Genomic DNA, 13,278 nt, shown 5'->3' with positions numbered 1-13,278 from the left:
ATAGAGTAAGGGACAATGAAACTCTAATGCACCTAGGAACGAAGAAAAATGGCTTGCCATTACCGTGTTTCGATCCCAGTCCCAGTGATTGCATGTAGAAAGCAATTGGAGATAGAGAGGGATGAGAGAGATGAAGCCCTAGCCAAAGAGGGCAAAACCAAAAATGGTATTTGGGATGAGAGAGGGGTTTATATATGAGCTGTGAAATTTCAATCAAATGATTAAGCGTGTAAATTTGGTATATGTTTTAGTTGGTCGCGTAAGTGAAATTTCATTTGTCGCTTTTTTTCTTTTCCGCATACAATGACAGTCATTTGTCACAAGTGTCATCTGATGAGTAAGTAAATTTGAACTAAAACGCGCGTTTTCTTTGGATGACAAAATTATGTCATCAGAAGGCCACATGTGATTTGAGCTAGTTTACATTTACGCTTTCAGATTACATACTTTTAATATACTGTCATGAAAAACAATCAGACGACACGAAAACAAATGTTTATCATATATCTTGTGTCATGTGAAAAGAAAAATGGCATAGTGTTCCAACATAGTCATGCTTTATTCCATGGTAGCACTGAAGAAGAGAAATTTCTCATTAGCAAAAAATTATGTGAGACACTAATGGCCCCTTGTCAAGTCTTAAAACCACGCAATCTACCATTTTCTTCATCGATAGCGATAAGAGTGGAAAGCATTTCTATACATGAGATGAACATATAAGGAGATAAACGATCCCCTTATCTTAAACCTTTCTCAGAAGCAATAGATCAGAGAGCCCATTCACCGAGATCGAATACGAAACAAAGGTAACACAAATCAACATCTAGTCAAGCTAACACTCACTAAACCTCATATGAGTCAAGACTACTCTCAAAAAACCCTAGTCCATTTTATCATAGGCTTTATTGATCTAATTTTAAGCTCCATCTCTCCCATATCACATGTATCCTTCCTTTTCATATAATGCAAGGACTGAAAAACTATCTGAACACTATTAATAAGAGATCTACCAGGCACAAAAGCATATTGAATCTCAAAGATAGTATCAAGAAGATTAAAAAAATGTCAGTCACCAATTGAAGTTATTTCCAGTCGCTAAAGACCTCAAGTTGCTTAAATTTAATATTTAAAATTCAAGTTTTAGTATAAAAAAACAAAATTAATTGAGAAATGATGTACTAGAAAGATGCTCTAGTCTCGCGAGCTTTAACCGACTAATTAGGGATAAGGTACCAAAATAGGCCTAAGGTTTTTGGGGAAGTACTAATTTAGGCTCAACGTTCAAAATAGCATCAATATAGGTTTAACATTTACAACATGATATCAATTTAGGCTTAATGTTTACAACATAATATCAATTTATGAATTACTAACAAAATGTGACACGTCATCCGTCAAGTCTGCCAACTCAGCGTCACGTCACATAAGATACCAAAATAGGCCTAAGGTTTGTAGAAAGCATCAATCTAGGCCTTACATATAAAATAGCACCAATATAGGCTTAACGTTTACAATATAATACGAGTTTAAACTTAACGTTTATAAAATATATTCAATTTAAGCTAAACGTCACAATTAATCATATTATATTCTTTCCCTATTAACTTGATATGTTATCTTTTTATTTAGTTCTATATTCTTATTTATTATAATACAATTAATTAGTATTCTTGCCTATTAAGACCTTATATTTTTTTCATCAAAGTTAATTTGGACAGACTTGGAACTGAGATTAAAGAAAAGACGGCAGAAATATTGTTCAATAACGAACAACGGGGATGAAGTGATTTTGAGATTGAAATTTCCATGATCTTGTTGCGGAAAAATTAAGGACTAATTTGGTGTGAATTGACAAATATATTAGAATAAAAACTTACTTTTAATTGAAGAAGTGGATGCGGAATGAAAAACAAATAAAGTCTTAATGGGAAAGAACACTAATTAATTATATTATAATAAATACGAATATACAATTAAATAAAAAGATAACAATATCAAGTTAATAGGGAAAGAATATAATATGATTAATTGCGACGTTTAGCTTAAATTAGATATATTTTGTAAACGTTAAGCTTAAATTCGTATTATTTTGTAAACGTTAAGCCTATATTTGTGCTATTTTGTACGTAAGGCCTAAATTGATACTTTCTACAAACCTTAGGCCTATTTTGGTACCTTCTGTGATGTGACAGACTTAACGGATGACGTGTCACCTTCTGTTAGTAATTCCTAAATTGATACTGTATTGTAAACGTTAAGCCTAAATTGATATTATGTTGTAAACGTTAAACCTATATTGGTACTATTTTGAACGTTGAACCTAAATTGGTATTTCTCTAAAAACCTTAAGCCTATTTTGGTACCTTATCCCAATAAATTAGAATACATATAAAAAAATATATTTGGGTGTGAGAGTTATGAAATTGTGATATTCACTAAGGAGTTGTGGATGACTTCCTTTCGCGTTAATTTTCTTTGTGAGCTCCTGCACTCCAATCTCAACTAATATTATTCTCTTATCTTATAAAAACTCATCTACAGATTATAAGGACAAAAACATGTCTCTAGGTCTTCAGCATTTTGGAGGCCCTATGCAATTATTATAATAAAAAAAATTTCAATTGAATAAAAATTATTTGAGTGAAATTGAAATTCTTACTAGTCGCTGGCTCGGGGCTGTAAATGAGCTGAGCTACTCATGAGTGAATCGGTGTTAGGATCGATAAAAGCTCAATCATGTTCGACTTGATTTATAAACGAGCCGAGCTTGAGCACGGTGTAAAACTCGGCTCTAAAGCTCGTGAACTGGCTTGATTATATATTCATAAACAAGCTCATGAGCAAGCTTGGTTCAATTATTATTTTAATAATAATACTCTATAAAGGGGGAAATAAAAAAAACGTAGTTTTTTATAAACTTTAGTTTTCATCAGCATTCACGAGATTCAAATTTTCATCAATCACACATTTTCTCAACTAGATTTTAATTATAGGGTTTACATACCTATTTATGAACCTATGAGAAATTGAATGAGTTTATCTCGTCTCTCTCTAAACTTTCCGATTCAAATTTTTTTTATCCGACATAATAATATTGGCAACACCGGTTACAATTGTTGATAAAGAATTCCTACCTAAAAAAATTATTTAAAGATCAATAAAGGATTTAATAAATGAAAAAAAAAGGTTTGAAATGTTAAAAAAAATCTAAGAAATATAGACTAAAATATAACAAACAATGGTTAAAAATGTAAGTAATTTCTTTAACAGGTTATTAAGATTAGAAATCTCAATAAACAACACAACAATAAAAAAAAATCATCTCATGAATGATAAAATTCCATAATTAAAATTCATCCAATTAAATAGCACATGTTTTTTTTTAATACACATATAAAGGAAAGGAAAAAAAAAATTGAGTGGCTAAAATTTGTAGGCCTCTAAATGAGAGGGGCCCTGGGCGGTGGCCTAGGGGACTCCCCCTAGAGCCGGGCCTGTGTCACGTCCGTGTCTAAATTTCTAGAATTTATATTATGATATTAGTATATATTATAATTATTGGATGTGTGAAGTTAATTTGGTGCTATAGAAAAAGTTTGGAGATAATTCGATGGTTTTATGTGTAAATTAAAAGTTTAGGGTAATTTTTAAAAGATTATAGAAAGATGGAGGATCAAATGTAATATTTGCCAAATTTTAGATATATATCTCAAAGGTTCCAGGAGGTGCATTCGTGTTCTTTCCTTTTCTTTTCTTTTTTATTCCTTTGAGATTTATCAGTTTTCTCTAAACCGTTTTTCCACCGTTTCTTTGATTTACGGAGATTCGACCGTCCGAATCACTTGAATTTTAAAATATAGCATCCTTATATATAGTTCTAAGTCCTAACCGAAGAGTTTTTGAGTTTCGGCAATGTTTGGAGCGAAACGTCTTAGACAGGATTTAGACGAGAATTGAACGGGTGTATTTTAGCCGAGGTAAGTAACTATCAACTATATTTTGAGTTTTATGTATATATATATATAATCAAAGAATTTACAGAAATTGATATTTTAGGGTTATGCAGGAATTTTATAAAATTAGGGTTTTTCATGATTTTGCTTTTTATTGTGAAAATACGGTTCAAATGAAGCTATTGATTATGCTTCTATGTGAATTTCAGATTTTACTTGATTATGTTGATTTAAGGCTTAATTTGGTTGATTTACATATATACATATATGTTTTTGGTTTCAATATATATCTATATTGAACAAAATGAATTTGATGATTTCTTACGAATTGTTTTTGGATTGAGAAATCTGTTGCGGTTATTGTTGTTATTATTTTGGATTGAAGTCCAAATATGAGTTTTATGATACAAAAGGGCTAATTGAAGCTAAATGATTTATGGTTATGAAATAGTTTGGAATTTGATTGTGAAAGGAAATTTGAGCACGTTATGATTTTATGATTTTATATCCATCGAGAGTTATCCGGATCGGTGGTTTTATATTTGAAGACCATGTTCAGTGAGGGACATGGCCTGTGAATGATTGTGTGTGAGGAAATTTTGAGGGCAAATTTTTCTGATCTTAATCACAGTTTGAGGTAGGAAATTAAGAGATAAATATGATATAAGAGGAAATTTTTAGTTGAGGTTTGTGTGGTTATGGTTTAAGTGGATCAAATTGAGTGTTTATAGGTCAAATAAGAAAATCGAATGATTTATATAGATTTATTGACTTTTATGGGTGTAAAGATATTATTTGGAGTTTGGAAAAAAAAAATTGATTATCGTAATTTAGGTACTCTATCTTCCTTGGGTATATGGTTTTATGGTTTGGAGAAGAGATTGAAGTTTCGAGGATTATAGTCTAAATTTACATAAAGATCAAATTGAGTAGTTATAAATCAACTAAAGAAATTGAATAACATTAGAAAACTTTTTAGGTTTTTATTGTGTTTGAGGATATTGCTTGGAGATTTCAAAAACTTTCACATTGCGATTTAAGTAAATCGTATTTGTTATCCATATAGTTTGATGAGAAACTTAAATTTATTTGGAGTTATTAATGGGATGTAGGATGATGGGTATAAGAATGATCTATATTGATTTTTCTTATTGTAAGGATTTGATTATAGAGGTTTTACGAAAATAAATAAGTCAATGTGATATTCATAGAGGAAATATGTTATCGATATAAGGTTTATATTTGATTAATGATGATGACTTAGAGTTCATATTCATCATGATTGGACTGAAAAATTATAGATTTAAGTATTATTATGATGAAATATGACTATAGGTGTATGATGTTTATTGATTCGAATTATTTGGAAGATCTAAGAAAAAAATAATCTTATACATATTAGGGGGTCAAAATTGATTTTTTTTTGAAGTCTGTAGAACTTGGAGATAGGTGAAATATATTGGATATATATGCAATTGATGGAATCAATTGTGATTTAAATTTATTAAAGTGAGATTTGGTGTATGTTAGGAAGATATGAATGATATTTGAAGTTTTATTGTGGATTATGGTGATGAAATTAACTAGGTGGAAATTTAGAGTTACTAAGGGTTATGTATAAATAATTGTTACAGTGATGTGGATATGGATAAATGATGAAGTTAATGGAGGGAAACATTAGAATTTGTGGTCTTATGATGATTACGAGGAATCTTGATAATTAGAAATAACTTCATGAGCTTGGAGATTATTTGAGGAAGAAAATTTAGATTAGAGAACGTGAATTTCGAGGACGAAATTTCTTAAGGTGGAAAGAATTGTCACGTCCGTGTCTAAATTTCTAGAATTTATATTATGATATTAGTATATATTATAATTATTGGATGTGTGAAGTTAATTTGGTGCTATAGGAAAAGTTTGGAGATAATTCGATGGTTTTATGTGTAAATTAAAAGTTTAGGGTAATTTTTAAAACATTATAGAAAGATGGAGGATCAAATGTGATATTTATCAAATTTGAGATATATATCTCAAAGGTTCCAGGAGGTGCATTCGTGTTCTTTCCTTTTCTTTTCTTTTTTATTCCTTTGAGATTTATCAGTTTTCTCTGAACCGTTTTTCCACCGTTTCTTTGATTTACGGAGATTCGACCGTCCGAATCACTTGAAATTTAAAATATAGCATCCTTATATATAGTTCTAAGTCCTAACCGAAGAGTTTTTGAGTTTCGGCAATGTTTAGAGCGAAACGTCTTAGACAGGATTTAGACGAGAATTGAACGGGTGTATTTTAGCCGAGGTAAGTAACTATCAACTATATTTTGAGTTTTATGTATATATATATATAATCAAAGAATTTACAGAAATTGATATTTTAGGGTTATGCAGGAATTTTATAAAATTAGGGTTTTTCATGATTTTGCTTTTTATTGTGAAAATACAGTTCAAATGAAGCTATTGATTATGCTTCTATGTGAATTTCAGATTTTACTTGATTATGTTGATTTAAGGCTTAATTTGGTTGATTTACATATATACATATATGTTTTTGGTTTCAATATATATCTATATTGAACAAAATGAAATTGATGATTTCTTACGAATTGTTTTTGGATTGAGAAATCTGTTGCGGTTATTGTTGTTATTATTTTGGATTGAAGTCCAAATATGAGTTTTATGATACAAAAGGGCTAATTGAAGCCAAATGATTTATGGTTATGAAATAGTTTGGAATTTGATTATGAAAGGAAATTTGAGCACGTTATGATTTTATGATTTTATATCCATCGAGAGTTATCCGGATCGGTGGTTTTATATTTGAAGACCATGTTCAGTGAGGGACATGGCCTGTGTACACAGCCTGAAGACCTATTGGGTATGGCAGCGAAGTGTTGGGTAAGACCATATGGGATAGGCAATGTTAAGAGACGTCTCGGCTATATATGTGGTTATGGATTGATACTTAAGGGGAGAAACTCGAGGATGGATACGATGTTTTAAGCTCATTCGGATTATGTTTTTGTATTGATTTTGATATAAGGTTTTACGCTTGACTGATTACGAGTTGGTTTGATAAAACATTTATTTGATTATGAAATGGTTTGATGAAAGGTTTATTTGTTTTGATTCGTTTTGATTGAGTATATTTTATAAGGTTTTGATTAAAGCCCTGTATAAATGTATATATGTAGCTATGTTAAATAAAGTTGGTTTTTATAGCTGATAGTTTCTTACTGAGATTTTTGTCTCATGTTTTTAAATGTTTTAATGTTTTTAGGTGAGAAAGTACAGAATATAAAGAAGGTTACCGACCGTTTAGGCGAGGTTTGGAAGTTGGCTGCTTATTGTTAGAATTATGATTAGAACTTTGGTAGTTTAATTGTAATGTAATGATATTTGGTTAAATTGGAGACTCCTAAGTATTGATTATGATCTTTCTATTTCACGTCCGATGCCGATTGAGGTCGTTTAGGGTCGGGTGTGACAGCTTGTCTCTAGAAACTTATGAGTATATGAGTAAATGTCCAACTAATAATTTATTATTATTATTATTATTATTATTTATTTCAATTCATGAGATATATTTCAAGTAATATAATAAGCCTCTCTGGCTATAAATCTTCAAGCTCTAGTAGTAAAGAAAGAGTTGTTAAAATAATCCTTTCAAGAAAAAAAGAGTTATTAAAATAACGTTTTGAATAGAAAATAAAATTATTGATTTTTCTCTTATTTAGGAGAAAAAATTGAATTTATACAGATTAGTGTTTTTTTTTTTTTTTGTGACTAAAGAAAGCTAACACTGAACAGAAAAAGGATTATACTAACTAGTGACCAATGGTAGGGATGACAATGGTAGGGTATCCTCGGATAGTGTCAATCTCAAACTTCTATTCGTTTTTTTTTAATTGGCCATATCTGTTTCATACCCGATTATACTTTTGCATCTCAAACCCGTCCTATTTAATTTGCGGGTATCTGCACCCTTACCCATTAAGAATCAATATAAAAAACAAAAAATATTATAAATTTAACAAAGTATAAATTTAATAAATCATCTATCTAAAAATTGAACATTAATCAATAAGAATAAAGTAAGGGTTGTTTCCAGAGAGTATTCATGACACAAATATTGTTCTAATCCCAAAGAAATCTTCTCCAGAAAAAGTATGGGTCAGTTACATGAATATCATATTTAAGTACAAAATTACAACTAAGTCATATCACTAAATTTAATTCTTAATATGTCATTATTTTCTATATATTATGATTTTACACCCTAATTTAAAAATTCTAGACTTCAATTCATGAATCATAAACCCTAGAAAATATATTCTAGATTCCTAATTTATAAATTCTAATCCTTAAAATATATTAAAAGTACTGATTTTACTAGTTTGACATAATCCAAAATTATGACTTGACATAGTTGTAAATAGTTTCTCAAAGATGAATTTCTGTGTAATTTTCCCAAAAAGTATCAGATCTCAGGCCCATAGCTTTATGCAATGTTATCTACAAGATTCTGGCAAAAACAGTTGCTAATAGGCTGAAGAAGGTGCTGGATATTATTATCTCACCTACTCAGAGCGCTTTCATCCCAAGACGGCTGATTACGGACAATATTATGCTTGCATTTGAAGTAAACCATTTCCTAGAGCATAGAACTCGAGGTAAACAAGGGTATGTTTCTCTTAAGCTTGATATGGCTAAGGCTTATGATAGGGTTGAGTGGGCATTTTTGGCACAAATGATGCAGAGGTTAGGCTTTGATGACATGTGGATATCTCTGGTAATGCAGTGTGTTACAAAGGTCAGATATAATGTTACTCACAATAATCATGTGATTGGACCAATTATGCCACAACGTGGCCTGCGTCAGGGTGATCCTATCTCTCCCTATCTTTTTTTAATTTGTGAAGAAGGTTTATCAGCATCTTTGCAAAGTTTAGAAGCTCAGGGTCAGATCCATGGTTGTCGGATAGTTCAATCAGCCCCGTCAATCTCTCATCTCTTCTTTGCATATGACAACTACTTGTTCTTCAAAGCGACAAAGGAAGAGTGCTTAGCGGTTCAGCAGTGTTTGCACGAATATGAAGCAGCTTCTGGGCAGAAGGTAAACTTCTCTAAATCTTCAATCTCGTTCAGCAAAAATTGTAGCGCGAGTCTCCGTTCGACCTTAAGTTCAGTTTTGGGAGTACCTATGGGGCTGAGCACTGCAACATATCTTGGTCTCCCGACTTTAGTTGGAAGAAGTAAAACACAAGTGTTCCAATACATTGCAGACAGCGTCAGAGCAAGGGTCACAGCATGGAAGGCAAAAATGTTATCCCGAGCCGGTTAGGAGATTCTGTTAAAATCTATTATCCAAGCCCTCCCCTCCTATGCTATGAGTCTATTCCTCTTACCTCAAATTCTGTGTGATGATCTGGAAAGAATGATGAACTCATTTTGGTGGGGAAGTGGTTCTGAGGAGAGAGGCCTGCATTGGAAGTCATGGGAGAGACTGTGTGCCCAAAGAGCTTAGGAGGATTGGGTTTTCAAAAGTTACACCTATTTAATCTTGCTCTCCTAGCTAAACAAGGCTGGAGGATCCTAACTAACCCAGATTCATTACTTGCACGAGTATATAAGGCTAAGTACTTTCCCTCTTCTTCCTTCCTAGAGGCGGATCTTGGTAATCAACCCAGCTTTATATGGAGAAGTATACATGCCGCACAGTCACTTGTTATTTCTGGTGCTAGACGCGTTGTTGGGATAGGTGAGTCTATTAACATCTGGGAAGACCCTTGGCTACCTGACCTTGACCATCCTTTTGTCGAAAGTGAACGCCTTTCGGGCCTAGAAGTGGAAACTGTGAATAACATCCGACAACCTACGGGGAAATGGAACTTGGAATTAATCAATGGGATCTTTATGGATCGGGATATAGAACTTATACGGAGGATTCCTCTAAGTCTCTGTTTGGTGTATGATGTGTGGGAATGGTAATAATTCTTCATTGACAACTGTCGGTGTTAACTGGGATTCGGTGTGGGCACTTCAGGTTCCGCCCAAGGTAAAAAATCTAATTTGGAGAACTTTGGCTAGATGTTTACCGACACTGTGTGCTTTATCTGCTCGAAGGGTTTCGATCAATAGCATGTGTCCGACATGCCTGCAATCGGAGGAGGACGATTTCCATTCCTTAGTTGGCTGTCGTCAGGCTCGACTTTTCTGGGGTCTGACTAGCGTTGCAGGACTGGGAGATTCTTGCTCTTCGTTTAGGGAGTTCTGGTAAAAGCTGGGATTACTGTTCCCGTCGAAAACTGGTATGGTGGCGGTCTGCTGTTGGTTCTTATGTCTCAATCGGAACAATAAAGTATGGCCAAAAGAAGTCATGCCGCCTACCATTCTCTTCTCTGCTGCCATGCAGTTCATCTCAAGCTGAAAAGCTGCTCAGAGTCAGGGACGTGATGTGGTTGTGACGACTACTGATGTAACTCAGAAATGGTGCAAACCCCCGCCAGGTATGTTTAAGCTCAATATTGACGGGGCTATATTTTCTGCCTTGGGTACTGCCGGTTACGGATTCATCTTGCGGGACAGCAGTGGCGGGTTCCAGGCTGCAGGTAACGGTACTATTTACTGCTCTCTAGACCCTTTTTAGTGGAGGCGATCTCGTGCCGTGAAGCGTTGAGTTGGTTGAAGGAGTCTGGCCGACAGAACGTGTTAGTGGAATCAGATTCACAATTGCTAGTATATGCTATTCAGCAAGAAACTAGTAGCAATTCGGCTCTGGATCTAGTTATTAAAGACTGCAAAATCCTTATTAAGGATATAGTTAATGTGTCAATTTCTTTTATTCGTAAGTCAGCGAATTCCGCTGCTCACTCTTTAGCCCGTGCAACTACACCTGCTTTTGAGAGGATGGTCTGGATATCAGAACCTCCTTCTTGTGTCTGTACTGCTCTTGTTTCTGATATTTAATAAAGATGACTATTCCTTGTCAAAAAAAAAAAAATTTAGTGCACTTAATGGTTGAAGAAAAAAACATTGGGGTTTAAATCACATAACTTACATCTAAAAATAATAATATTTATAATATATACAAGATTTATGATTGGTAACGGATACCAGGTACCCTATGGGTGTTCTCATACCGGTCACGGGTAATGATTTTGATCTCATACTTGTACCTTTTATACATGATATAATATTAGGGTCGGATAGTGGGTATCCACGAATACAATATCCGTTGACATCCCTAATTAATGCGAGTAGAGGGTTGTAATAATATTAGAGTAAATTATAAAGTGTTGTTAGGAAAAAGGATTGACACATAAATTAAGAAAATATAGAGCTTTTATTTTGATGTTTTGATTATTTTCTTAACCAGTGATAATGAGTTGAGTTGTTAGACAAGTATATGACAAGAATGATACATCAGATTGAGACTATCTCCCAACATATTTACTAATTACGCCATTGAATACGCAAACTAACAACAAAACAATACAACTTTTTGTTTTATTTTGAGAGGGTAGGAAGAGCCTCTCTTTCTTAGAAGGACCATTTACATATATGGTTTCGGTTCACTAGCAACTCATGAAGGAAGATATGTAAACTCATTACACAAATTACTCTCTAACAATTGAAAACAAACAATTTGTTAACATAAATATGAGCTTCACCTTATTAACCAAAGCACAAAAGACACCGTAATGTTTAAAAAGATGGCTACAATCTTAAATAATCTCTTTAAACTCATAAGTATATGGAAGTTTAGATAATAAGGTATCCACAATTCCTTTTGCATCCATCAATGACAATCAAGAGAAAAAATCAAGCTCAAACTTTTCGAAGAACGATAACTTTTGCAAACTTGGCTTTATACAAACCTACAGAACGAGAAATAAAGAGAGCAACGGTACACCCACCAGAACAACCCCACACATATATTTTCAAATTCAAACATAGATGTGATGCGCCTCGAGATGATGTTCACTAAGCGATAAATGTACCACATCGTTATGAAGTAATAAATTTAGAGAAGTTCAGGTATCGAATCCACATAATTTATACCATAAGTACCAGACTACTCAGTTCTCAATCGTTATCAACCGGTGATAAGTTGATTTGGCTTGTGTTTATACTAATCTACTCCTAATTTGATCCAGGTCACTTATAAATTCCTAAAAATGAAATGGTGATGATACGATAAGTAAGTATTCAAACAATATTCAACCATAACTATGGATCAAATTAATATTGCATAAACCTAAAATGATTGAACCGACTTATCCTATGATAGTGTTTCTGTAACACCCTAGACGTAGAATTATTATTATTTTTTACCGTTAAGCTGAAACTATTAATTAAACCAAATCAGATATTATAACTTGTACTCGTAATTATATTAAACCTACACATGTTGATATATATATATATATATATATGTGTGTGTGTGTGTGTGTGTGTGTGTGTGTGTGTGTGATGACAAGAGAGAGAATTAGATGGAACCCAGCCTAACTTCCACTTCAACTAGCTGTAAAAATATAGCGATTTATATGAGTCGTAACTCAGTAATATAACAACAATCAATGAATTACCAATCCCACACAGTCATACAAACAAGTCTCACATCCAATTCATACATATGCAAATGAATGAACTATTTTATTAGTGTTGTGACACCACCAGTCAGTCACTACCCGACATCAAAAACATGTAACAGGTATAACATATATTGATGTACAACCTTATAATCAAGTAATATGACATTTCGATCCATGTAATCAAATAGTTCACGTATTAACCTTTTAGGTCCAAGTAGTTCAAGTATTGACCATATAGGTCCAAGTAGTCCATGTAAATTCAAGTAATCATACAAGTGATCGAACTGGTATGTCACAACCACTACAAGAAATTAAGTTGTTTGTGACAACAATTATTGTCACGGACTACTGAAAAGTTGTCACATACAAATTTATGTGACAATAAGTAGTTGTCACGAGAGTTGTCACATAAAACTCCATTGTTAATACTTTTCACCAAATGTGACAATAAATTATTGTCAAAAACCTTATAATTATTTGTGATAATGAATTTGTTGTCACACCATTTTTAATTGTTACAACTTTTATTGTAACTGAAAAATAAAATATTGTCACAACTATTATATGTTGTCACATATTTTCTTTTAATTTAAACTAAAATCGTGTAACAACTTTAGTTAGTTGTCACGGAAAAACTGATACGTGACAATTGTTATTGTCACATGCGTAAATTTGTAACGATGTTTTTATTGTAACAATTGCATATCACTTATAATTTTGTTTTGTCACAAT

Source organism: Euphorbia lathyris, chromosome 5 (genome assembly GCF_963576675.1).
Source record: "Euphorbia lathyris chromosome 5, ddEupLath1.1, whole genome shotgun sequence".
NCBI classification, from domain to species: Eukaryota; Viridiplantae; Streptophyta; class Magnoliopsida; order Malpighiales; family Euphorbiaceae; genus Euphorbia; species Euphorbia lathyris.
Note: the sequence above shows the minus strand (reverse complement) of the source record.